Source organism: Sorex fumeus, unplaced genomic scaffold (assembly GCF_029834395.1).
Source record: "Sorex fumeus unplaced genomic scaffold, SorFum_2.1 ptg000122l, whole genome shotgun sequence".
NCBI lineage: Eukaryota > Metazoa > Chordata > Mammalia > Eulipotyphla > Soricidae > Sorex > Sorex fumeus.
In genome coordinates, this window is record NW_026606179.1 from 52669156 (window position 1) to 52697151 (window position 27996).

The 27996-nt window shown below is 55.2% G+C and overlaps 1 protein-coding gene across 1 annotated transcript in view; it reads left to right on the forward strand.

The window, feature by feature from the left end:
• The window catches only part of ZFHX3 (zinc finger homeobox 3), a 237137-nt gene that overhangs the window by 108570 nt on the left and 100571 nt on the right, over positions 1-27996 (forward strand).

Genomic DNA, 27996 nt, shown 5'->3' on the forward strand with positions numbered 1-27996 from the left:
CCTGGGATCATCGTGGCCTTCTGGTGGGCACTGCTCAGCTTCCTCCCCTGCCCCCCACCAGCCCATTTCTGTTGAAACCCCAAGTGGTGGCAGCTCTGGCTCCTGGGACAGGTCCCCTGTGGGTCTTCGAACTCAGAGCCCTGCCTGCTCCCTGCATCTCAGGCCACCAGCAACTGTCCCCGACAGCTGCACTCAAAACTCCACAGTGAGCCTGGAGAGGTGGTCCAGAGGGGAGGGCATTTGCCTTGCACACAGGCCAACCCTGATTTGATCAGTGGCACCATACGTGGTCCCTGAGCACCGCTGGATGTGGTCCTTCTGAAACCAAACCACAGCTCCAAGATTTTAGCTGAGACTTTTCCTCCCTGCCCCACAAATTATACATTCCCTGTTTTGTCAGTTTGTCCGTTGCCAGCAGCTTGCTTGGGCTACTCTAGTTCTGACTGTTGCTCTGGTTGCATCTCTTGAAGGCTGACCTTGGCTCTGACTGCAGCTTGCTGCCTGTACATGGGAGGACCCGCGTTCCCCCTAGATTTAACAGGAGCAGAAAATTAAGGAGGATGAGGACCCAGTTGTGCTGTTCCACATCTGAAATGGTGCTCAGAGCACACACAGCCCCAGAGCCTCACCGGGTTCAGTGCCCACATCACGAGACAGGGCAGGAGTATCCAGAGTGGATGCTTAGCCAGCACCAGGAGGATGAGCAGGGGCCCCAGAAATGTCACACTGGTGCCAGATGTGCCCGGGAACATCACCTGGTGATGTCTCTGGAAACATCTCTGTGAATGGATGCAAATCCAGGGCCTAATTGGGCGCAGCATGCCCAGGAAGAAAGGGAGGAAATGCAAAGGGAGCGTTTGCATAGTGGGGTGGGCCTGGTTATGTCCAGGGCATGGGGGCTCACGGCTGCCCACAGTGAATCCTTGGTTGGGGGCGGTGAATGTTTACATTTTATAACCGTCCTGGGCCCTTCTCGTTTGCATCTCTTACACTCCTGGGTGTAGAAAATGAATCACTTGCTGTCAGTGTGGTCATAATCTTCCTTATTTCAGACTCAGGGACGCCGGCCTGGGTGCTTCTGCTTCCCTCGTTTCGTGGGTGTCGCTCAGCAGATGGACTGGGAGCTGTTACTCAGCATTGACTGCCGCCCGGGCCCTCAGTGCGGGTTTGCTCTGTGGCTCTGGACCCCTTCTGGCTGGTCCTGACACCCGCATGACAACTTGCTGTTCCGTGTGCAGCTTGTGTCCTGGTCTGCAGGCCCTTTGAGCCACCTGTTCATGTCATGCACGGCGGGGCTGGAGTGAGCTGCCACTGCGTGTCCATCCCCCAGGGCCTAAATCTGTGGGAGAGTGGATCTCCTGGCTTCAAATCCCCCACCCCTAACCCTTTACTGGCTTTTAAAATGAGCTTTTCGGGGGCTGGAGCAATAGTACAACAGGTAGGGTGTTTGCCTTGCACGCGGCTGACCTGGGTTCAATCCCTGGCATCCCATATGGTTCCCCAAGCACCACCAGGAGGAATTCCTGAGCACAGAGCCTGACCATCTTTAAATGTGACCCAAAAAACAAAACAAAACAACAACAACAACAATAATAATAATAATGGGGCTGGAGCGATAGCACGGCAGGTAGGGCATTTGCCTTGCACAAGGCCAACCCAGTTGACCCGAGTTCAATTCCTCTGCCCCTCTCGGAGAGCCTGGCAAGCTACCAAGAGTATCTCGCTTGCACGGCAAAGCTGGCAAGCTACCCGTGACGTATTTGATATGCCAAACACAGTAACAACACGTCTCACAATGTTACTGGGCCCGCTCGAGCAAATCGATGAATAACGGGAGGACAGTGACAGTTTAATAATATTAATAATAATAAAGTTAGCTTTTCCCTTGCTCTTATACCTCCTCTCCCTTTTCTCCCACCCTCAGCCCTGCTTCTAAATACCAAGTGGAGAGCCCAAATTGCAGAAGAATCTCCCCTTTTTATTTGGCAGAGGGTAGAAGGGCTTTTGGGGTCTGCTGGGGATGCAATCGGGGTGAGCGGTTTGCAAGACTAATGCCCTGTCCGCTGTACTATGGCTCCGGCCCTGTGCAGAAGAATCTTACAGGCTTGTTTTATCTGATGCTGCCCGCCTGCTGCAGGGAGAATGTACAAAGTGCTGGGGGCTGTTTGGAAGTGGGAAGTGTGAGTGTGTGTGTTTGTGTGTGTGCAGCAACAGGGGACTTGGGGGCGTTCGATGCTCGAAGCACTGGTCCCCCGTTTTCATGTCGGGGGGGTCTGCACGAGGCTGGCGCTGCTTGCGGCGGGGCAGAGCATGTCAGCTTGGCCGCACAGCCTCATTTTCTGCTCCCAGCGCACACTTGTTTTAATGTGTTTCAGTTAATGAGGTAGAAGAGAGAATGAGGTGTTACGGGTGACAAGCTGGTGCTGGGGGCCCATGTGGCCCTGGGTGGCCTGTGGGGAGGAAAGCCACCCTGTGTGAACCCGGCGTTTGCCTCCGCATCGCTCAGGGCGCATGTGGCCCCACACACTGCTCCTGCCCAGATGCGCCTCTTGGGGGGGGGGGGGAGAGGGGAGAGAAAGAGAGAGAGAGAGGAGAAGAGAAGAGAAGAGAAGAGAAGAGAAGAGAAGAGAAGAGAAGAGAAGAGAAGAGAAGAGAGAGAGGAGAGACAGCAAGAGAGGGAGAAAGGAGAGAGGGAGAGAGTGCAAGAGCAAGGGAGAGAGGACAGGAGCGAGAGCAAGAGAGAGAGAGGGAGAAAGGAGGGGGGCAAGAGAGAGAGAGAGAGAGAGAGAGAGAGAGCGAGAGCGAGAGCAGTGAGTAACCGGCATCAGGGCAGAGTGTCCAGGCAAGCAGAAGAGGAGTCTTGGCCTCAGGCTGGGACAGTGGGACAGGGATGAGGCTTGCCATTCTCTTGGGTTACCATCAGAGTTGGGGTCAGTGGGGAGAGGAGGCCGGGACTGCTTCTGAGGGTGGTCTGATGGGCCCAGAAAGTGGAGGTTCTGGTTTGAACAAGCAAGAGGCTTGTTTTTACTCAGGTCAAGGAGGTGGGACGGGGTGGGGTGCCTGTCCTATCCTCTGAGTGTCTCTGGGCTGGCCTGGCCTTGGCCAGGCATCGTGGGGAGAGGAGGGGGCACAGTGGAGGGGGCCAGCCTGGACCATCTTGCCATCCCAGACCCTGGCAGAGGGGCCCTCCCACCTCCACTGCGCCTCGCCGGGTCTCCTCTGCCCTCCCTCCGCCTCCGTCTGTCTCTCGCTCGCTCTCATCTTGATGCCCCCGAATGGTTAAACCTGTTGCCTGGCCCTGAGCCAGCCCTGCAGGGTGCTGCCAGCTGGAGGCGCGGGTGCCCGCGGGCTCCCCAGGGCAGTGCGGCCCAGGTTCCAGCAGGAATTCGACAATTACCAAGCCTTAGTCCTCCCCACCTTCCGTGGACTGACTCTATAAATTGTCAGCCTGTTGACATTTTAATGCGAATTATGTCATGTGGTATCCCCTTTGATTTCGACATGCCTCAGTTTGTAAATACATGAGCCACTCAAAGGCTTGTGGTTAGGGTGCACTCTGGAGGCCTCGGGCCCTTTGGTGGGGAGAGCAGAGCACAAAGCTGGGAGTGTGCCTGGCGGGGCGGGGCTGCTCCCTCCGCCCTCCTGGGCTCCAGCCGGGCCTTACCCAGGGGCACCAGCTCAGGATGCCTTTCCTGGGGGCATTGGCTGTTCCTGGAGTCACTGCTCGCTCCTGCCCCACCCCGCCAAAGAAGCACCAGAACTCTCCATTCCAAAGCCACGCGGGAGGCCAGGGCCAAGCCCCGACTCTCGTCCCCCTCACTTGGGGACGTGTGGGGAAGGGTCCTAGTGAACCAGAATGATGCGGTGTGGGCAGGGGGAGGGTGATGGTGATGCCAGGGTAGTTCCAAGGCGGTTTAGTTACAAGCGTGGGAGAAGGATAACGGGTGGAATCTTCCAGATTCCGTTCAGTGTTTAGGATTCTAAACGTAAACTTTCAGGGCAGAAACAGAGACATGAATTTTGAGATGCTCTTTTGGTGAACTGCAACCCCCACCCCCCACCCCAACTTGGTCTCCAGCTCCTGCTCTGTTGAGTTTCCTTAGAATTAGCTACACTGTCCCTTCTTCCCCCTCCTCTCCCAGCTGGCCTTGGGGTGAGCATTTCTCTGTAGAAAGCGCTCAGCTCACAGAAGTTAGTCTTTTGTTGTGTGGGACCAGGAGGCTAATTTGGCCCCAAGAAAAGCAAGTTGGTGTCTGCTCCACACAGAAGAGGTCAGCAACCCCCTCTTCCAGAGCAACCTTCTCAGAGTAACTGCCATTCTCAGGAGTAACCTTCCCTTCTTAAGAGTAACTTTCTCAGAGTGACCTTCCCTTCTTAGGAGCAACCTTTTAGAATAACTGCCCTTCTCAGAGTAACCTTCCCTTCTCAGAGTAACCTTCCCTTCTCAGAGTAACCTTCCCTTCTCAGAGTAACCTTCCCTTCTCAGAGTAACCTTTCAGAGTAACCATCCTTCTCAAGAGTAACTTTCCCTTCTCAGGAGTAACCTTCCCTTCTTAAGAGTAACCTTCTCAGAGTAACCTTCCTTCTCAGAAGTAACCTTTTCAGGGTAACTGCCCTTCTCAGAGTAACCTTTTCCACTCAGAGTAACCTTCCCTTCTCAGAGTAACCTTTCCCACTCAGAGTAACCTTCCCTTCTCAGAGTAACCTTTCCCACTCAGAGTAACCTTCCCCTCTCAGAGTAACCTCCTTTCTTGGAGTAACCGTCTCTGTTCAGAAGAACCTTTCGTTTTTGAGAGCAACCTTCCCTTCTTGGAGTAACCTTCCTTTCTCAAGAGTAACCTTCTCAAGAGTAATCCTTCTTTCTCAGAATAACCTTTTCTCCTCAGGAGTAACCTTTCCTTCTTAGAGTTACCCTTTCTTCTCGGAGTAACCTTCCCTTCTCGAGTAACCCTCCCTCCTCCATGTGCCAACCCAGGAAAGCTGCACCTTCTTCCTGGGCTAGACTTAGTCTTACTTAGAGAAGCGTTGCAGAATCTTTGGTGACCAAAGGTGGCCAGGACCCAGGGCCTACATCCTGCATGATTCCAGTTCTCGGGAGAGTAATGCCCATGTTAGAGCAATAAGAGCGACATGTCACCTGCAGAGGAACAAGCACTCCACGATTTAGGGATATTCCCCACTTCCCTGGGTGGTTTCCATGGGAACTGGGGGAGAAGGGTGTGATGGGTTGTAACCCCTGTTCATTTCTTTCTTTTTGAAGTTTTAATGTAAAAACACAAAGCGTTTGAAAGGGGAGCTGCTTTACATGTTTGCTCTCTGCTTGCCCCGTGCTTTTTTCTTGCTTGGGGAAGGAAGTGAGGAGCTGGGTGGGGTTGGAACAAGGGGGCCAGGGGAGAGGGGTAACCTTTCTTCTCGTAGAACGTAGGAGAAGTACGTGTGTGTGTGTGTGTGTGTGTGTGTGTGTGTGTGTGTGTGTGTGTCTGTCTGTCTGGTGGGGATGTGATATATTTGCTTTGATTCTTTCCTTTCTCCTACGTAGAGGTAGAGCGAGGAGGAAGAGCGGAGAAAGCGGGAGGAGAGATTGTGTTTGGTCCCTCCCCAAATCTGCAGAGTTTAGTTGTAAAAAGAGACTCTGTGAAATCAAATGACAAAGTGTTGTAATAATCCTCGACCATCAGAACAATACACTTGGCTAATTAAAAAAAAATCCAATTGATGTTTTTCCAAATTAAAAATAAAAGTGACTTTTAAGACTTTAAATGAGCCCTGTGCTTTGTAGAAGGATCACAGGACACTGTTGGAACATGCACACCATCTTGGTTACCTAATTCCTCCGTCGGAGAAACACCCTCAGCTGCGGCTCTCTGCCTGCTGGCTGCCGGCACGGAGGCACACGCTCTTCTTAGGGGGTCCCTCCATAGTTGGCATGGCCAGGGGTGTGGCTGCCTGCCCTCCGCTCCTGTCCCTTCCTGCTTCCAGATGCTGGGAACCCTGGGGTCTGGTGCCCGGCCCAGCCCACCATGGACACTGTGGTCAGGAAGGACGTCTGCTCCAGGCCACAATTGGCTTTTCTGCACAATGAATGGGAATAATTCTGTAGAGTAGCCGAGGGGTGTGTGTGTGTGTGTGTGTGTGTGTGTGTGTGTGTGTGTGTGTGTGTCTCTCTGTCTGTCTGTCTGTCTGGTGGGGATGTGATATATTTGCTTTGATTCTTTCCTTTCTCCTGTCTAATTCCTTCCCCCCAGTGAAGGTGGCCTGGGATGCCGTGGAAGGGCCTGGAAAGAGAGGAAACCCATAGACCAGGGTCTCAGGACAGTCCAGGACTCTCCACATCACTCCCGCATTCTGGCACAGGCCGGCGGGTCAGGCCATGTACTTGGCCTTACAGTTGGGATTTGGAGCTGTTTCATCTGACCATCACTGGTCACACTCGGGCCCTCATAGCATAGCAGTGCTCCAGGGTTCTAGAACTCTCTGACCCTTTCCCAGAGCAAGGGTTTGTGGGGCTTCTCCATACTGGGCACCTGTGTCTGGTGAGAGGCAGCTATGGCCTCGTGGTCATCTGGCCAGTCAGGAGGCCGCGTGGATGGAGAGTCTGGCTGGCCTGTGGGCTGCGAGGGGGAGAGGGCAGCTTGCTGACCTGTTGCCCAGCAGCGACAGCCCCGGCTCTGTGTTCCGGCACATTCCGGAGTGCCCAGCCCCACTGGATATTTGCATAGAACACAAACAGCAGATTGTACAATGCACGCAGGTACTTCCGGTGCTGGCAGAGCCCCACAGGCGTGAATGGGACCTGTGTGTCCCATCAGAAGACCTTCCTGACCTCACCCCCCCCCCACCCTGCACCCCCGAACTGAGGTCTGGACCAAGTTCAGACTTGCCTGTGGGGGAAACCTTCCACACCCTCAGTTCCCTGGGGTCAAGGAAATGCCATTCCAGGAAGGGGAGGAGGAGGCGCAGATTAAGATCCCTTCGGAGGCCTTGGCGGAAGACAGCACGGGAGATCTTCTGTAATAAGAAGAGGCAGCAACGCCGGGTGGAAGGAGGCGGGGCCTGGGGGCCGATGAATGAGTGAGTGAATGAGAAGGGGTTTCTGACAATTAACTAATTCTCCTTGCTCTAACCCATGACAGAATTAATCACATATTAACACACTGACAGCAAAATTAATGTCATATGCAAATTAATAGTGTGGGCTCCGCATCCGCCTGCCTGTTGGTTCTTGAGGCTGGCATGGCCCCTGCCCGCCGGGTACCAGGGCCCAGCCCGGTCCCACGGGACCCTGCCCTGTGCTGCTCTGTAACAGTGTCCCACACTGCGCTCACCCCTCCATGCAGACTCCAGCTGACTTTAAGCCCCTGAGCCATGGTAGTGTTTCCTTTCCATGGCCAGTTCTCTATCTTTTATTGTGCTGGCTCTGGGATGGCAATGGACATCCATGTGGACCCCTGAACCCTGCCGCTCAGAGACCCTGCAGTGGGGATGGGTGAGACTGAGCCTAAGATGTAGCCCTCACCCTGTCGGAAATCCACCTTTGTGTCTACAAAGCCAAAAGGGTTTTATGTGACTCCAAGAAAGATGTGACAATCCCCCCCCGCCCCGAACACACACACACACACACACACACACACACACACACACACACACACACACACGAAGCCATCTCCAAAAGAGACCTCGGGAGCCTCTCCTTGATTCTGAAAGAAAAAGGAGGAAACACACAGAAGAAAGAACAGTCTGTTTTGGAACCTTCAGAGGGATGGACTTCAGTGCCTGGGCAGGCGGGAGCTGGCCCATCTAGCTGGTGACTAAGCTCCAGGGAGTTCTCCCTCCGGGGCCCAGTCCCCGGGCACTTGGTGATGGCATCCAAGTGGCTTGCACGTGAGGGCTGGGAGCGCTGCAGGGCTGGCCCCAGGCTCCCGGTGCTGGGCTGGTTGGTCACCTGCTTATGTTGATTCGCAATGAGTATTGGCATTCTCTTAGCGGTGCTGATTTCCTTAGCTTTTTCATTATCTCCCACTTCATCTCCAAGCAGGGAGAAGAGCCTTGAGATTGATGAGGTCAGGACAGAGATGTGGAAAGCCACGTAGCTGGCTGCAGAACAAGTTCTTAATTCCTGGGCGCATAGGGGCTTGTGTCTGAAACAGCCCCGGAGACCGACAGCCTGGCCCAGGGCCGGCCAGAGAGTCTTTCCCGCGACCTGTGCTTAAACAAATGAGGCAGGGAAATGGACTGTTTCAGGGAAGGGGGTGGATCTCTGTCTTCATCCTTGATAACCTAGATGGGTGGATGGATGCGTGGATGGATGGACAGATGGGTGCCTGCTTGTGTATGGTGATAACTTCCTCATTCACACATCTGTGTGTAGGCACTTGCCATAATTTTTATTGTGCCTTAAATGATGATAGATTTGTTTGTTTTTTGGGTCATACCCGGGGTGGCTGGAGCGATAGCACAGCGGTGGGGCGTTTGCCTTTCACGCAGCCAACATGGCCGACCCGAGTTTGATTCCTCCACCCCTCTCAGAGAGCCTGGCAAGCTACCGAGAGTATCTCGCCCACACGGCAGAGACTGGCAAGCCACCCATGATGTATTTGATATGCCAAACACAGTAGCAACAAAATCTCCAATGGAGACGTTACTGGGCCTGCTCGAGCAAATCGATGAACAACGGGAGGGTCTCTTTTTACCGGCGATGCTCAGGGGTTACTCCTGGCTCGGCACTGAGGAATTACTCCTGATGGTGCTCAGGGAACTGTATGGGATGCTGGGGATGGAACTCGGGTTGGCCGTGTGCATGGCAAATGCCCTCCCTGCTGTACTATGCCTTTGGCCCCGGTGATACTAGTTTTTGTCAGTTTTCTTTCTAGGGAGTGGAGACTCCTGTGTGGTGCTCTGGAGGCCCTGGGGGCTGCTACTGGCTGTTCTCGGCCAACTGGGCCGTTGGGATTCTGCCCGGTGCTGCTGGATCTCTGTGCTGCCAGAGTTCCTAGGTTGCATGTCGCTAAGCTTGCTCCAGAGCGGGCACTCACTCCCCGCCCCAGTTCCATCCATTTTCATAGTGACTTGGCCAGATCTGGTCACTCCCTGGAGCAGCTTGGTGTATGCAGGCCAGAAGCCACGGGGAGGCCCAGTTCTCCCTCTGACGGTCGCCAGCCCCATGTGCCGGCAGGTCCTGCCGTCTCTGCCATCCCTGAAAGGACAGCGCTGCTGGCCTCCCCGAGCTGCTGGGGTGAGAGGTCCTGATTGGCATGAAGGGTTCCGCTGACCGTATCGTGCCCACCATCCAAGAGCGTGCCCTGCCTTCTCTCTGCATCCCTTTTTGGCTCATGGAGTGCTTGCTGTCGGGCTGGTGAACTCTCTGCTTAGGGGAACCTCACTCATGCCCATGCCCCCGCAGGACTCACTCCTGCGCCCAGGGCCCAGGCAGCCTTAGCTGTGTTGCTGACCCCCATCTGCCAGGCCCCCACTTAGCAAAGGGGGACAGCTCCAGGGGCTGGAGTCAGGGCCTCCTGCTGTTGTGCCCCCCCAAGCCATCCCCTCTAGGGAACGCCAAGGCAGAAGGTCTGTGATAGGGGGTTTGAGCTTCAGGAGGTGGGGTAAGGGGGTGCGCCTAGGGCAGTGCCACTACCCCCCTTAGTCACCTCTGCTCCAATCTCTGCAACCTGAGGGACCCCTTGCTGTGACACCAGGGCTGGCTAGGGTGCTGATCAGCACCCGTAGGTGCAGCTTGGGTTCCCAGCTTGACTTTCGGCCCTTCCCCTTTTGCACTTGGGCAGATAGATGGGATTGAGAGGAAGCGGTGGTGGCAGCGAACAGGGAGGGCACTGGGCACCCGGAACAAGTGCCCAGATTTTGGGATGGTGGGCCTGGAGAGGGGCCTCAGCCCTGCTAGAGAAACTGGGCGAGGAAGAGGGCGCCGAATTCTGCTTAGCAGGAGATGCCAGTTGGTGTGGGTTTGCCTGACAAAGTGCAGAGGGAAGAGTTGGAGGCAAAAGAAGAGTTGAGGTGAGGCTGAGGGGTCATGGGGGTTGTTGCTGGGGAGTAAACTTAAGGACTGGGGCTGGGAGAGAGAGCACAGCATGGGGGGTACTTACTTACCCTGCACGTGACTGACCCAGCTTCAGTTCCTGGCATCTTGTATGGTTGGACCCCCAGGAGTACCCCCTGAGTATCAGCAGGTATGACCACAAATCTAAAACTACGTAAATAAAAATTAAATTAAGGATAGTCCAGAGGGACTGACTTTGGCCTTCTGACAGCAGCAAGCCAGCACCCGTCTGCCCAGTGCCCTGGGGGCCAGCAGTGTTCCCCAGGGAGCTAAAATTGTAGTTCCGGACCACTCTGCTCCAGGCTAGAGCACTTTGTTTAGTTTATGGTGGGCATTGAGTGGTGCAGGGGGAGGGTGACTCCTGGTTCTCTGCTCAGGGGACCTCGTGGTGCCAGGCCCTGAACCTGGGGGTCTTGCATGCACCTCATCTCCGAGAGCCACTCTGGGCCCACGTGCACTCCGGGCAGCAGCACCCCTGACTGGTAGAAATGCGGGTGCTCTTCCTGTGGTGTGGAGGCTGGTGTGGGTCCTTAGCTCTGGCCCGGAGGGGGCTGGGGAGAGCAGGGAGTGAGTATCCCGCCCCCACACACCCCGACCCCATAGCTGGGACCCTAAACTGCCTCACAGAGGCACTTTGTTTGGGGTCTGGCTGGCAGGGCGTAGCTGCATGTGGTCCTTGTGAGTTTGCCCCATGTGGCTGGCAGCCTGTGAGGGCTCCTAGGGTACCAGCAGAGGCCTAACTTCTCCCCATTTCATTCAGGACAAGGCCTTGGGCCAGCATTCAGGGCCTGGAAGCCGCCTGCCTCATTGAGCCTGAGAACCAGGCCAGTGTACTCGGTTCCGTGATTCTTCCCCCGAAGACCCCTCCACACCTTTCTGCACCTCGACCTTTTGGGGAGCTTCTGTCTGACGTTGGTCAGATTCCGGTCACCCCGGAATGTCTCTGCTCTGTCCCTCTCTGTCCACCAGCCACCAGGCCTTGGCAATGCCCAGTGCCTGCCAGGCAGTTTCTCACACCTTGGGGAAGTGAAAACTGATGGTGCTGAGGTCTTGGTACCCCGATAGGAGGCACCCTGGGGCTGGCAACCCTCTGAAGACACTACAGCAGGGGATGTTGTAGAACTGAAATTATGCCGTTTGTGGCATGCGTGCGCGCATATGTGTGTGTGTGTGTGTGTGTGTGTGTGTGTGTGTGTGTGTGACTATCTGTCTTTCTGCTTCTCCTGGGCACTCTGGGGCCCTTTCTTCCTGAGCACACAGGGCTGGCTTCCGGGACACTGACCCCCGGGGCCCTGGGCTTTGCTTTCAGACCTGAGTGCCTTGTCTTCTGACTCTGGGAGAGATGCACAATTTGGGGGGCTGGGGAACACCGCACAGACCTGGTATTTCCCCCTGGTCTGCATTTTCACCAGTTTCCTTACCCCCGGGATCACCAGTGGGCATGTAAACTAGGGTGTGCCCCCTCATGCCTCCCAGCCCAGCCCCCGCAGCTGCCTTGAGCCCCTCTGACTTCCAGGCCTTGGCACGTCTCAGTGGCTCCTGGTCACGGTTTCTGTTTTATTTTTGTTCGTTTATTTTTTCACACTGGTAAGCCAGTTAGCTGGGCTGGTGGACGTCACAGACGGTGTCCTCGTGGTGGACTGTTATGTGCTGTTAAGAAGCTGATGTATTTTTGTTTGGGTTTGGGGCCCTCCCTGATGGTGCTCAGGCTACTCCCAGCTCTGGGCTCAAGGGCCATTTACCATGGTGGTTGGGAGACCATGAAGTGCTGAGACTCGAACCTGGGGCACTCAGCCCCAGGAGCTCTCTCACGCCCCACGAGGGCTGTTTTTCCCTCAGTTGGAAAGATGGCCTTGACAATAGCGTGAATGCGCGTCCTGTCTCTGTGGCGTGCAGTGGTGAGAGGCTGCTTGTGGGTCTGGGTCCAGCGGCCAACAGGACTAGCTTCTTACTGGAGACTGTCTCACCTGTTGTAAGGTCTTGCCTCGAAGAAGAGAATTCTTTGCAGTTCCTTGATTGGGGCTTCCCTGGTGCCTCCGGACACGTGCTTCCAGCCATGCTGTCCAGGGTCAGATCCCAGCATGTGATGCTCTGATGCCCAGCCAGACGCAAGCAAAACTTCTCTCCGAGCTGACTGGGCCAGTCCTTAATGGATTCTAGGGTTCCGCCCCTGAGCATGGGCTAAACAGGGTGGCTGTGTTTCCCAGAGTGCCTCATGGGGCCATTAGGGACTCAGGACCCTGCCAAGAGCGTGTCCATCCAGTGTCGCTGTCTCTCCGGTCTCTCCCACTGTGGCCTCTTTTCACCTAGGAATGAGTCCTGGGGACACTTGCGCATGGGGGTCTTTCCGGTGGGGCCATGCCTGCTCTGTCACCTGCCGGAGAGCCCGTGATTTCTTGGTCTGCTCCACAAGGAGCCGCAGAGAATGTTGTAGAACTGGAATGATGCCGTGTGTGTATGTGTGTGTGTGTGTGTGTGTGTGTGTGTGTGTGTTTATGTGTGTGTCTGTCTTCATTAAACCCAGACACATGTGCTTTGGGGTAACACCCAGTGTTTTTCTCCCCCACAATTTCTCACAGCTGTGGGCCTGCCCGTTTGGGGGCCCGGGGAGGGGGTACGTGAGCCTCACATCTGCACGGTGTGTTCGGAGGGTTACTGCTCACAATTCAGGCTTTTCTGAGTGCTTACAAACATTTGCCTAATGATGGCAGATATTTTTTTTTTATTTCTTTGCCACAGAGAATCTTCCAGCTTATAATTTCCAGGTTCGGAGGCTATTAAAAAAATTTTTGTGAAATGTGTCCCTCCCTCCCTGTTCAGTTCTGCTGTAGTCTTTCTGGATGAGGTAAACCGTTGAACGGCATGGGAAAGAATCCACTGGCATGTTCCCAGTGACCTCTGGGTGCCTAGTTGTGGGTCTGTTTCTTTCCAGCCCTGCCTGCTGCATGCTCGGCCATCACAGCATTGGCCGTTCCCAGCACCACGCCTCCGAGTTCTGCAGGCTCTGGGGTGTGTATCCAGACCCGGCCTGGCTGAGCCTGTCTATGGGGACGCTTTTGCTTTTCCTCCTCTGATCCCGCCTGATGGACGCGGTGGCGTGGAAGGTTGGATGTGCTGATCCAGGGACCGTGCATCATAGCGGAGTGGGCACGGACCCTGGCTGGGTTCCCAAGAGCTGTTCTTCTTGGTGTCTGTGGGAGATGGGTGTTGCGTGCACTTACAAGCAGGACTCCCATGGACCTGGCCACGTGACTCTTTATTCCGTGCCCAGAGAACGGGAAAGCCAGTTTTGGCAGCGAATGGCGAGAGCAGTGCCGGAGAGGACGGGCGATGTGGAACTGGAGAGCAGGGGGCGGGGGCACCCACACAGCGGGGTGGCGGGGGCACGGAGAGTGGCGAGGGCCAGGGTTGTGCTGTACTGGAGCCGGGGAGGGTGGTCCTCCCAACCTTGCTGACTCTCTGCTCTCACTGGAAACAGTCTGATCTGCTCCTTGCTAGGTTCTTGAGAGCGGACTTGGAAATCCCAGGTGGTGGCGTTGGAGCCGCCTCACATTTAGGCATTGGCAGGTCTGGAACCTGGGGGCGGAGCGGGAGGCAGGGGGTGTGCATCCAGTTCCCCCTGTCCCAGGGCTCCCTCAGACACAGGTCACACCCCCTCCATTCCTACTGCTGCTGTAGGAAAAGTGAACGTTGGGGGCAGGGGCAGACAGGGGCTGAGCTCTCAGGAAGCCTGGAGGCTCCCCAGACTCTGAGCCTCTCTCTGGGGGTGGGTCGGAGACAGTGGGGTCCTCCCCGTACGGTGCCTTGTTGGCCCGTGAGTCCTACCATGGGAAGGGACGCTGTTCTCTGGAGAAGCTTCTGGCCCCTGATCTTACCCCTTGGGCCCCTGGTGGGTCTGGGTTCCGTCTTTAATGCAGGTAGGGGCTGGCGGGGGCGTGGCAGAGCATAGAGCATCTCAGCAGTCCTGCTTGCTCCGAATCACACCTGTCACTTGGGGTCCCTTGCGGTGACATGGCAGCAACCCCTTTCTTGGGCTGTTAGTGGGAAGAGGGGAGCTTGGCAGGGGGGCTGGGTTCCCTGTATGCTAGACTGCAGGGATTCTGCAGAGGGGTAGGGTTGGGGTGCAGCTTTTTCACTGACCCTGCTGAGCACCCAGCCATTCTCAGCCGAGACAGCAAACTGGAATTTTTATTTTTTCTTCTTTTATTTTGGGGGGTGGGTGGCGCACACCTGGTGATTCTCAGGGTTTACTTCTGGCTCTGAAGGTAGGGCATTTGCCTTGCATGCAGCCAACATGGCCGACCCGAGTTCGATTCCTCCGCCCCTCTCGAAGAGCGCGGCAAGCTACCGAGAGTATTCGATATGCCACACACAGTAACAACAAAGTCTCCAATGGAGACGTTACTGGGCCCGCTCGAGCAAATCGACGATCAACGGGAGGGCCTTTACCTTTACCTTTACCTTTACTTCTGGCTCTGCACTCAATAGTTACTCCTAGTGGGGCTTGGAGGACCATATGGGATGCCAGGGATCGAGCCTGGGCCATCCGCATGTCACGCAAACACCCTACCTGCTGTGCTATCGCTCCAGCCCCAAACCAGGATTTTCTAATGCAGACGCGCTCCTTGGACCCGTCTGTTTGCCTGAGGAGAAGGACTTTTCTTCCACGAGAGATTTTTCACCTGCTCAGGAGCACAAGCATGAAGGCGGAGCTTTCCCTGCACTGTGTGCCGGGCTCAGCGTCCCATGACTGAGGGGTCAGGTGTGGGGCATATGTGGTCCTTAAGTAGTGTGGCATCCTTGGTGAGCATCCGTGCTCCCGCTTGGCTAGGAGAACGGGGTGCAGAAAAGACGGGAATCCTGACCGGGTTTATAACTTCTGTGCACTCTCAGCAGGAGCATTTATGAAAAGGCAGACAGGGGGCAGGAGAGATGTTCCAGGAGTTGAGGCCTTGTCTGGTCTTCAGTTCCCCTGCTCCATCGGGAGGGACTCCTGAACACAGAGCCAGGAGTAAGGCCTGAACACCGCTGGGCCTGGCCCAGATCTTCCGTCTCGCCCCCCCAAATAAAAGCCAGCCAGAAAGGGCAAATAAGGATGGCCCAAACCTCCCAGTGCTGTTTGAACAGTGACCTTTGGTTGCGTTCAGAGTGGGGTTCCGGTGGGATGTGGCTTTGGGAGTCCCACCCGCCTTCTGCCCCCTGGAGACCCCTTAGAGCATCTTGGGTCCCAGGGGAGGCCATCCAGACCGTCCCCTCTCTACATTTTCATCAACATCCAAAGGAGCCCCTTGGACCCCATCCGTTCTGGCACCAGCCTTGGTGTTTCTGAAACTCACAATTCCGGTCCAAGCGTGTTCCTTTGCCTACAGAGTCCGGCTCTTCTTCCCTAAGCCTTCTTTCGAGAGGGCTTGGTTGAGCCAGCCTGGAATCTTTTCTCCGCTCGCGTGTCTAACCTGCTGGGGTCCCCTTGATACTGCTTCCGCCCTTGCCGGTCTTTGTCAAGCCTCCCAAATTAGCATCATCTGAGAATTTAATTAACTCGCTGTTTACTAACCGTCTCCTTTCAGGGTAATTAACGAGGATGTGAAGTGACAGCGGGCCTGACCCCTCTCCCAGGGCACCTGAGCAGGTACCCTCCGAGTAGGCCCCAGGGGCTCAGTTTTGCGCCCCCCTGAGCCCACCCCTCGGCCCTGGACCTGACGCATGATGTGACCGCACAGGGGCACAGGTATCAGAGGCAAATGTTTGCTTAAAATCAGGCTTCCCTGCCTTGCCTTTTATCCACTCGTTTTCCGCTTTGTTAATTAAAAAGGCTCATTTTCCTTAGAATGGAATGCTTATTTTTGGTGTGATTCCCTAGACAGAGTCTGTATTGCCAGGCTCGAAATTAAAGAAGCAGAGAGAGCCAGGTGTGAGAATTCCCTTTCCGTAGCTGTGAAGATGACATCAGAACCGCTTCTGCCGTCTCTTCTCCACTCCCCCCCCCCTCTACACACACACACTCACCCCCTCCGCCCCAGAGTGACAGTGATGCTGCTGATCATAAAACAGCCTGGACTTCGAGCTGACTCAAAGGGGTGGCGAGAGGCCCAAGTTGAATTCCCCACCACCGCGTGGGCCAGGTGCCCGGCCAGACTGTACCCCAACGTAAAACATTTTGCAGCTACTTAGTCTTGAAGATTAGCGGTTCCCTTTGCATTAGAATTCTCTGCTGTCCACTGGAACTCACCCTGGGGTTGGGCATGTCCCCTTCGGCACGCTCCTCAAGACGTGGCAGTTACTGTCCACATGCGGCTGTTGAACATTTGAAATGAAGCCAGGAACTTCCTCCCTCTCCCCCTCCCCCTTTCTGGTGGTGGTTTGGGGAGGGAGGAGGTGTTGGAGCCACACCTGGCAATGTTCGGGGCTTACTCCTGGCTCTGTGCTCAGGGATAAGTCCTGGTGGGGCTGAGGGGCCATATGGGATGCCGGGGATTGGACGTGGGTTGTTCTTCTGCAAGGCAAGTGTCCTCCCTGCTGTCCTGTCACTCCAACTCCCTCCTTCCCTTTATCGTCAGTCGTTCTGGTGATGCTGCTTGCGTGCATGCCTGGCAGTGGTGTCTGCACAACAGGCTGGGCACGAGGTGCTCCCTGAGGCTTGCGTTCTTTAGGGGTGCTACTTGTCCACTCGCTTGCCAGCCTGGTCCTTTGTTTTCAGGAGCACACGGGTTGCGGATGTGGAACTGGAGGCAGATCTTCTGGGCCATGGTTTGTGCCCGTATGTTCTGTTACTGCGCCGGCCGGGGCCCGCACCCTCTTTTCATGGTGCTCACATGGATAACACACCTGGTTGGGGTGTCACTGGAAATTGCTTGTGGCACTGGGGGTCGCTGCCTGCCAGGCTGCCAGGATGGTGCCCAGGATGCGTGGGACACGGTGGTGTGGGACTGGCAACTCTTCCGGGTGCTCCAGGGCCCCACGCTGTTCTCCGGCCCCTCCGTGTTCTCTCGGCCAGGTCGACTTTCGTTCGGATGGTCACATGTGGCTCATGGCCACCGTCTGCTCTACACTCTGTTTTTTTCCGTGGTGTGGCTGGTCTGAGGGGTAGAGCCCTGTCTGTCCGTGGTGCCCCCAGCAGCTTGCTCTCCGAGCAGGGACGGTAACCGGGCCCTCTCTGCCCTGTTCCACGAGCCGTAATTAGGAAGGTAGGTTTTCTGAAGGGAAAAAGATGTTACTTTCCAAATCCAAATGTAAATGACTTGGATTATCCGTGTCACTGAGCGCTTCATTCATGCAGATAATTGAGAATTGACAGCGCCCTTTCCCTCAATTACTTCCTGATCGGTCCGTGTGTTACAATGGGAGGAACACGGAGCTGTTTTTAAATAGCTATGTTAATGTCCTCATTAATTTTACCTTTTCCTACCAATTAACAAGTATTAGCTCTGGTGGCAGAATTAAGCTTGCTTCGCTAGCCGAGCCCTGAGCCCCCCCCTGACGCCCCCGCTTCAGCCCAGCCCGTATCCCACTCCTGTTGGGGTCCCAGCATGTGCCGCCCAAGACCTGTTTTGCAGGTGGGGGTGTCACTCCACGTGAGTTGCCCACCGTGGACTCAGGACCAGGTTGCCTGGTGGCCCTTCTCCCCATGGCCCCTCCAGCCATGACCTTTTCCATATGGGGCTCAGGGACTTGGTGAAGGCTTGGGACTGGTCTGCAGAGACCCCCATACTGTTCTCTCGAGCTCCATGGGGACAGGAAGACAGGCCAGGACAGTCTGGTAGTGCAAAAAGAAAGGAAGCGTGAAGACCCTACATGAGCAGGGAACCGGTTTGTCCTGCAGTGCCCACCTTCCGGACTGATGGACTTGGTCAGAAGAAAACCAGTGTCTGGACCTGTTAGTGGAAACCAGAAGGGGGCAGGGGAGCGGGCGTTGCTTGGGAGCCAGCCCCCTTGGAATTCTGTGACCGTCTACCTGAAGCCCCCTGGACCTTGTTAGGTGGTCTGGCTCCACTATACAGCTTCCTTTCATTTGATTTTTGTTGGGTCCTGAACCACACCTGACTTTGTGCTCAGGGGCCACTCCTGGCGGTGCTCGTGGGGGTCTGGGTGGGGTGGGGGTGCAGGAGGTGCCGGGGCTCGAATCTGGGGCTCTTTGTCCGCAAAGCGTGTTCAGCCCTCCCACCCCTCTCCCCCCCGCAGAGAATTTTAAGGGAGATGCTCTGAACGAAAAGTCTCTGAGGAGTAGAATCATTCCTGCCCACACTGACAGGGACCCTCATGGCTGCATCTCCAGCTGCACCTGTGCCGTCCCTTGGGCGTCCCCTCCCCTATCTCCACCAGGGGTCCTGTGGGGACAGTTGCACTCAGGCAGGTGGAGCCCTTTGGAATTACACAGTGCTGTGAACGTCCCTCATCTGTTGGCCTCCTGCGCGCTTTTCAGAAAAATGAGCAACCCCAGAAAAATCTACCTCTTCCTCTTTCTTCTCTCTCTCTTCCTCCCTCCCTCCTTTCCCTCCTCCCCCTCCCTTCCCTTTCCCTCCTTCTCTTCCTCCCTCCTTCCCTCCCCCCTCCCTTTCCCCTCTCCCTCTTTTTGTTTTTATTTTTGGGCCATACCCAGTGAAGCTCAGGGCTCACTCCTGCTTCTGCACTCAGGAATCCCTCCTGGGCGGGGCTCGGGGGCCATATGGGGTGCTGGGATTGATGGGGGTGCAGGCTATCACCCGGTTGTCAGCCCTGATGTACCGTGGTTATGAGGCTCCTCATCTCCCTCACGGAGGCTCATGGGGAAACAAGAGCTTAGATGGGGCAGGAACTTCTGCTGGCATGGGGTGAGAACCAGCTCCTTCTGACGTCCAATTTGGGAGTGCCGGCAAGTCAGAGAACAACTACTCTGCTCCACTCTGTGTGCACGCATGTGTGTGCACACACCTGTGTGTGTGTGTCCCATGCTTAAACACGCCTCCTCATCACTGGGAACATTTTTTCCAAACTTTCCCTACAGGCATCATATCATTGTCTGTTTACGGATGCACTTGGGGAGAATCCAGCCATTGCTGGGGTTTTTTCCCCTTAGTTTCTGTGGAACTTGAGCAGTGCTCAGGGCTGTATATATTCCATGCCCCGTGCTCAGGACTAACTCCTTGTGCTCAGGGGATTGTATGCAGAGCCAGATATTGAACTGGGGTCTGCCCCATGTAAGGCATGTGCCTAAGCTCTGGTCAAGTAATGACTGCTTCTTCTTTTTATTTATTTATTTATTTTTAATCACTTCTTTTTTGTTTGTTGTTTTACTGGGACAAGCCCCGCCTGTCCCCGCCTGTTTGTCACTGCTGTCGGCTGAGCTGAGCAGTTGTGACACAGAGCATATGGCCTCGAAGCTGAAACTATTGACTATCCCTCTATTTACAGAGGAAGCTGGCCGGCCTCCAGTCTGCATGGTAGAAACACATTTGTCTTCCAAGAGATTGTATTTTTATGAAGCCGGAGAATACCAGAGGGCTCATTCTACCCAAACTGTCCCTAAAAGGAGAGGTCATACAGTAGTTATGTGCTGGCCTTCTGCACAGGTGACCTAGCTCAACCCCCCAGCAGTCCCAACTCCTCGAGTACCCTAGGAGTGATCTGTGAGTATAGAGCCAGGTGTAAGCTCTGAGCACCACCGGGAGTGGCCCACCCCACCCCAAATATCACTGTCAAAGCAAAGCAAAGTCATCACTGTCCTCCTATTGTTCATCGATTTTCTCGAGCGGGCCCAATAACATCTCCATCATGAGACTCTGTTGTTACTGTGTTTGGCATATTGAATACATCATGGGTAGCTTGCCAGGTTTTGCCGTGCGGGTGAGATACTCTCGGTAACTTGCCAGGCTCTCCGAAAGGGGCGGAGGAATCAAACTCGGGTTGGCCATGTTGGCTGCGTGCAAGGCAAATGACCTACCCGCTGTGCTATCACTTCAGCCCATACACGCGTGCGTGCGCACGCACACACACACACACACACACACACACATACACACACACTGTAGCACTGTCCTCCCATTGTTCATCATTTTGCTCGAGCGGACCCAGTAACGTCTCCATTGTGAGAATTGTTACTGCTTTTGGCATATTCGATATGTCATGGGTAGCTTGCTAGGCTCTGCCATGAGAGCAGGATACTCTCGGGAACTTGCCGGGCTCTCCGAGAGGGGCAGGGGAATTGAACCCACGTCAGCCGCATGCAAGGCTAACACCTTACCCGTTGTGCTATCGCTCCAGCCCAAATATATATATACATACATATATAAAAATATTATGCATATATCTATATATCGATTTGCTCGAGCGGGCCCAGTAACGTCTCCATTGGAGACTTTGTTGTTACTGTGTCTGGCATATCGAATACGTCACGGGGAGCTTGCCAGGCTCTCCGAGAGGGTTGGAGGAATCAAACTCGGGTCGGCCATGTTGGCTGCGTGCAAGGCAAACGCCCTACCCACTATGCTATCACTCCAGACTGCCCACAGGGCAGAGTCTGGCAAACTCCCCGTGGCGTACCAAATATGCCAAATACCAGTAACAATGATGGGTCTCATTCTCCTAAAGAGCCTTGAATATAATCTCAGGGCTAGGATGAAAGAGACGTTACTGGGGCCTGCTCGAGGCAATCGACGAATAACAGGATGATGAAATGAAATGAAAATCTATATATCATCAGCTCAGTCAGCTCTGGCCTACTACTGTGATTGTAAGACTTTGTTGAACAGGGTGACACTGGTCCCACAGTAGCTGGTCCTGTGTCCCTTTGCTTCTTGTTCATGCTGGGCCGGTGTTTTGCTGGATAGACTGAATTGCTTTGCCCGCTTCTTCGGGGAGGCCGCGGCTGGTGAGTGGGTGTGTCGGGCCCTCAGTGTGGCTGAAACCGGAAATGCTTTCTCTACCCCAGGCTGCAGGTGTCAGTCAGGGGGCCCCACACAAAGACAGAGGCCCCCACACCCCTACCCCACCTACCTTGCTGCCGCCTTCCTGGTGATGCAGGAGAGAAGGTCACTTCCTGGCCCAACCCCTTGGTAGTTTTTGTCCAAGAGTTAATGTGTAGGATACGGAACATGAAGTGGGGGTTGGGGGACCCTCCTCACCTAGAAGGCAGGGGGTGGAGAAAAGGCTTGGGGGAGCCAGCGCCATCTCAGTGTCTCGTGGACATGAGTGTGGACGGAGGGGCCGGCTGTATCTGCCACCGAACTGGCCCTGCCAGTTTTACAGTCTCTGGGGACATTGAGGGAAACTCAACCCACCCCTCTCTAAGCCTGCTTGGATCAGGGCTGTGCATCTTCCACCCAGATCCTCCATCTTCCAGTAGGCAGGGGTCACACCCACCAACTGCCCCCCGCCCCCTCCCCCCCACCAGTGCCATGTAATCCCATCAAAGGCCAAGACCCAGAAACTATAAAACTAGGCTCCCGGACATCTTATTATCTCATTCTTACTTTCGACAACCTGGCAAGCTACTGAATGTAACCTGCCCACACGGCAGAGTCTGGCAAACTCCCCGTTGCGTACCCAATATGCCAAATACCAGTAACAATGATGGGGCTCATTCTCCTAACCCTGAAAGAGCCTTGAATATGGTACTTTTTAAAATCTCAGGGCTAGAGCAAAGGTGCCTGCTCGAGGCAATCGGTGAACAACAGGATGATCATGATCGTGATTGTGGGGACATTGAGAATTATCAGACTTCAGCTGTAGTCACCCACACACAGTTTGTTGTTTTGATTGCTTGGTTTGTTGTTTTGATTGCTTGATTCTTAGTGCTCAGGGTGTCTTCTTGGCTCTGCACTCAGGGGTTACTCATGGCCATGCTCAGGGCACCACCCGTGGTACTAGGGATTGAACCCAGGTCAGCCAAGTGCCTGAACCCTTCTTTCTATTCTCTCTGCAACCCCCAAGAGAGTTTTAATACTGCCGAGAGAGGGTCAGCCTATTAATAGGAGTTGATACTAATTCTCTCCAAGAGGCTTTCACTGCATCTGAGAGCCCAAAGACTCATCTTCCTTTGGGTATGGAATGGGGGTGTCTGGCTGCCCTGGGAAGGGCACTTGAGTCCCCGTGTTCCCGTCCCTGCTGACGCAGTCATCTGGGTGTGAATCCCAGATGATTACTGAAAAGCAGAATTAGCAGACGTGGTTGTTCTCTCTGATGCCACCCTGTAGCCTGGGTTTTGGGGAGCAGAGAGCCCCATGTCGAGGCCAAGTGTGAACATAGAAGCCGAGGGCCACTTTGGGACCCAGAGAGTTCAGACTGGGGGGCGGGGAGTTGGGATAAGACTTGCCTGTGGGGCCCCTCCACTTCCCTGGGTGGGGGCGTGGCTGGAGTCTTGGCTTTGTGGGTGAGTGGCGGGGACGAGCCTCGAGGTCACTTGAGCGGCCTCACCAATACGTGTCCGGCTGGAGCCCCCAGTCCTGGGTGGCAGCAGCAGCGAGGGAGGAAGATTCAGTTTCTGGTGTATCAGAGGCATAGGGGCTGCACCCAGGATGCGGTGGGGAGGGAAGGAGAGGCATGGGTGCAGGTGTCCTTTCTCTCTTTCTCCCCCTCCCTCTATCTCCCTCCCTCTCTATCTCTCTCCCTCCTCTCTCCCCCTCCTTTCCTCTCTCTCTCTTCATCTCTCTCTCCCCCTCCCTGAAGCCCACTCACCTTGCATCCAAACTTTTCTGGACAGCGGCTGTTAAAGTCCTTGCTGGGTGCCAGCCTGGCTCCACTCCAAAAGGGCTGTCTGGCTCTCTGAGCACTGTGACCAGCTCTTGGTGCCCATCAGCCCCCGTGGAGCTGCCCCACGTACTTGGGGCCCCAAGACGGTGTCCATTGAGCATGCAGGTGCAGCCCCCTGAGAACTGGCCAAGGTTCCCTTGCCAGACTGTACCCCTCGGCATTTCTGCAGCGTTCGCTGGGGGCTCTGGGGAGGGTGCACATTCTAGGACTCCTGCTTCCGCTGTGCAGCCCCGAGGGAATTGGGGCTGTTGTGTTCTGAGGTGACCCCATGTGGCCCTTTTGCAAGCATGTCTGTGGCATGAAGAGCACAGGGACTGCAGTGGGGGGGGGGGGGGCAGGAGGTACGACCCCCCAGATTCCCCAGGGAGCCCTGGGCATATGCATCTGAGGGGCCGAGCTGGCAGGACGTAGGTAGGGGTAATGGTTTGGACACTGGACTTCTGAGATCCATGCCCCAGACTAAGAGGGACTGAGCGTCTCCAGAACAGATGCTCACCCAGGGCAGCTGTTGGCTGCAGGATGCAACCTCGCCTTTATTCAGTGGAGGCTGGGCCCTTCCGTGAGAGATTGCCCCCGCCACTGTCTGCACCTCCCCGTGGTCCTCTGGAACTGGGCCTGAGGAAGTGTGGGTGCTGCCTTCAGGGACAGCCCCAGGGAGGCAGCCAGGCCCCGAGGTGGTCCGGCCCGAGGTGGTCGGGCCCAGCTCAGCGCGGGGGCCCATTGGAATGATTAATTGACGTCCCCCACTCAGCGTCGACAATTAAGGCAAGCAGGAGAAGGAGGGAAAAGTCTTCAGTTAGACCTAATTTGGCACCATATTGTTTTCTGTTAATCTATTTTGTTTTCTGTCCGTCTGTCCCGGGGGACGGGTGCCTTGCTGCTTGCTGAAGCATGCATAACTAATGTCCTCATTAAGGGCTGATCTGTTTTTCAGGGCCATGTGAGGAAGCCAGCCTGCCAAACCCAGGCTCGAGCCGGCCCCTTCCCTCCCTCTGGGCTTTAGCCCCACCTCATTAAGCTGGTCCAGGCTATTGATTGGGAGCCTGTGTTTGGAAGAGTCTTACTTACTCCATGCATTATCTTGACAGATTGATCAGACCTGATTGAGAACCTCTTAAAGGAACGAACAGCTGTAATGGGAAAGTTGGACTCTGTCATCCGTTAGGATGATACTGGGAGCAAGAAGAACAAGGCTGACATCTTGGAGCAATTGTATTTACAATTAACATGGCTGGAAACGATTGCCTTTATTGATCCCCCCTTCCTGCAATTACAGCCCCATTGTTTACATTCCAGCACTTCAGTTATAAAAAGGAAATTCAATAATTATTGCATTATTTAAAGTTAAAGTGCCACAGAGTTTGCTGGCTTCGCTTGCTGGTTGATTTAACGTTCAGTAAAATCCATGCCGAGCTCTCTGTCTTGAGGCCGAACGGTATCGGCTTTTAATGAGACTTAAAAAAAAAAAGAGGGGGGCAGGGATGTGGGGGAGGGCACGGGTTGTTTGTTGGGGTTATTGACGAGGGGAGCCCGGAAGTAGAGCCGTGAAGATAGGGCTGCGTCATCCTCTTGCTCACGCCTCTGTCCACGTGGCTGTCCACTGGGCAGCCACCAGCTCATGCTCTCTGGCTCTGGCTCACGTGGTCATTGCCTTGTCCTCTCCCACCGTGTTCCTCCCTTTCCGCCTCCAACCCTTACTCCTCGGGAGAAAGGGGGCTCCCCTCCACAGCCTCCAGAAGGAGTCGGGTCGCGTGCTCATGGGTGTTTCAGGGGGGCAAGCGGGATCCTCCTTCCTCCCATCTCCCCCGGCATGGGAACAGCCTGCTCCTGTCGGTGGGCTGCCCACGTCCGCATCTCTCATCTGGAGGTGATGTGGGGCTCAGCTCGAGAGAGGCCGCGGGGAGAGTTGGCAGCGCCCACTCCCTGCTCGCTGTCCTGGGGGACGTCGGAGTCTGAGGGAGGGACCCAAGGGAGCATTTGCCTTTCCTGAGATCCGTGGCAAGGCCTCTGTGGGCCTGCCTCCAGCTTTGACATCTGGACAGATGTTCCTTGGCCCAGAACGGGTTTGACTGCAGGTGTGGTAGGGGGGAGGGAGGGAGATGAGAACCCCGGATCCCACGCGGCTGAAGGATCTGGAGCCAGCCCGGGACGAGCTGCCTTTTTCATCCAGAAGGAGAGTTTTCTCCCGCAAAGGATGTGGTGAGGCTCATGAAACTCTACCGTGGCTTAGAATCTTCTCTCTTGGGAACAAGGCGGCTGTAGGCACACCTTGGGTTCCACCTCTGTGTTCCGACTTGGGCTTTGTCTCCCTGCACTGTGGCTGTGTTGCCTTCTCCTGGTAATGGTGGGGAATTCAGGCTCCCAGCCCTGGTCCGGAGCAGGGGGGCAGCAGGGCCCTGGGGGCATCTGACTATGCAGTGGCACCTCCCAGGGCACCCAGTGGCACCTCCCTGCTCAGTTTAGTGCCACTCCCAGCTCAGGGTAGCACCAAAGAGGGCTGGAACAGCATCCTCCTCAGGATGGCCCCACTCGCCTGCCTGGGGCAGCTGCCGCCATGCCAGGGAGCCCCATCTGGACCCCGGGCTCCAATACCTGGCTGTACCCTAATCTTTGAAGCATTTTTACCTGTGTTTCTCATGAGGGACATAGCGCATCAAGGAGGACGGGGCGACTGTAAATGTCTCCCCATGATAGATAAAGCAGTGCTCACCTTTTCTGATCCCCAGCGATGTCTCTCCTATCATGGGGGCTGTGGGAACCTCCCCCGGAGCGGACAGAGGCCTAAGCAGAGCCCGAGGCGGGGGTGCCAGGGCAGTGGGGAGCTGTGAGGGCCAAGTCAGGTGGTTCTTTCTCCCTCCTTCGCTGGTGCTGGCCAGGAGGGTGGCGACAAGAGGCTGAACCTGGCCTGGCTGCCCCTGTAATGTGTGTCTCAGCGTAGGCCTGAAGGGCCAGTACTCGGCCCAGTCACACCAGGAAGGAAGTACCAGGCATGAGCTTCCCCACTGAGCTGTCTCCCAGCCCCCCAGAATGGCCTTTCAGCGAATAAAGGGGAGAACCCAGTGCTGAGCGGGCACACCAAGGGGGCAGCCCCATCCCTGGAGGCTGGTCTCACCATGATGGAGGCTTGCTTGGGGCCCTGGTTCCTCCTTTTGGCATTTTCCTCAGTGCAGGGGGTAAAGCGTGCTCGGTGCCGGGCATCTTTCTAGCACAGACCCAGAGCCAAGACAGATAGATCCCAGCATGGCAGGGGCTGGAGCAACAGTTTAGTGGGGAGAGTGCCTGCCTTGCATGTGGCCAACCCGGGTTCGATCCCTGGCATCCCATATGGTTCTCCCGAGCACCGCCAGCGGTGATTCCTGCGTGCAGAGCCAGGAGAACCCCTGAGTATGGCCGAGTATGATCCAAAAGCAAACAAACAAGACAGAACCTTTGGTTAGCGAGGGTTCGAGGCTGTGTCTTGGCTTCTAGAATTTGGTCTACTTTTCTCAAGGGGGCTCCGGTACCCCTTGATGACTTTTGGGTAAGGAAATGCCATCCCACCCGGAAGAGGTGTCTCGGCCCTGCCAGGGCGCTCGGACCCAAACAAATGCCAGCAGTCTGGGCATGGGGAGCCTGGCCTAGAAACCAGAAAGTAGGTCGGAGCAGCGCCCATGGATGGATTGATCTCAGGGCAGCTTTTTAAATCAACTTCCTTTTGCTTTCTCTTGTAAATCAGGACTGGGGTTTCTGTTGCCCCCGTCTGTGGGGCCCCCACCGGGAAGTAGGACTAAATTAGCATGTGGCGGGGGATGAGAGTGGGGAGCAGGTGAAAAGCCAACGCAAAACAGAAAAACACGTATATATTTAGGTCGACCTTCGGGAAGCCTAAGAATGCAGCATTAAATTTAGAATCATAGCACAGCCTCTGATTAAAAAATTAAAAACTCTGGAACACAACCTCTGATTAAAAAATTATCCGCCCACAGCCCAGCTGAATTCCACCTGATGCTTGGTTCTTTTTTTCACGCCTTCAAGGTGACTGCTGAGGGCCTGGTGAGGCCGGCTCCCACCCCCCACCCCTCCCCAGCCAGGTGTCAGCTCAGGGCTGGGCCCAGGTTCTGGTTTCTTTCTCCCCCTCAACTGGAAGACCTTTGACATCTTCACTGGGGTCCTCCAAAGGTCAAGCCAAACGCTGCCCTCTTCTTGGAGTTTCCAGGAGGGGTTTTTTGTTTTGTTTTGTTTGGGGTCACCCCTAGCTGTGGGGTCCTGGGGATCAGGCTTGCAAGGCAAGCCCCTGCCCACTGTGCTATCTTTCTGGCCCTGGTGGATGGTTTGGGAGGTGCTGCCTTAATGATGAATGCAGTTCCTGGGAACAGGGATGCATGGACACCCCACTTCCTTCTGCCTACAGTCACCTGACAGTGTCAGGAGGTTGGTAGAGCACCACCCTGTCATCACCCCATTGCTCTCCGGAAGTCTTAGTGACCTGTCCCTAATCTAGAGGGAGAAGCAGAGATTACACTAACCCCCCCACTCCTGACCCCCAGGCCCCTTTCTCCTTCCACAGCTTGGAGTTGGTGTCTCCCCATCCCCTGATCATTGAGGGTCTCTACCTCCCTTTGCCTAGTTGGGTCTTAACAGGTGCCCAGAGAGCTCCCTGGCTGCCCATGTTGGGGGAGGGGCTAAGTGGGAGGGGCCGGCACCCTGCAGGGAAATGGCCTACTCGTCCAAGGGGTACCAAGGAGCTGCTTGGCCCCAGCAGGAAGTGTCTCCCCCATTCCTACCCCACAGCCCCATCTGCATTGGCTATTGGACCAGTGGCATGTGGTTGTGGGACTGTGATAGGAAGGGCTTTGTGGTATGTGAGTGTAGACTGGGTATGTGAAGTGTGTGTGTATAAACTGGGTTTGTGCAGTGTGTTTCAATTGGTTTCTGAAGTGTGCGTGTGTGTGTGTGTGCTGAGTTTATGAAGTGTGTGTATGTGTGTGTGTGTAAACGATTTGTGCAGTGTGTTTAAACTGGTTTCTGCATGTGTGTGTGTGTGTGTGTGTCTGTGTGTCTGTGTGTATGTGTGAGTGTGTGAGAGCTGGGTCTGTGCTGTGAAGTGCATGTGAGCTGGGTTTAAACCGCGTGTGGGAGAGAATATACTCAGCCCCTTTCTACTTTTTTCTACTTTAAAGGGGCGGCTCTGACAAACCTGATCAATATTTTGCATTCCATGCATGAAGAACCAGATGTTAGAA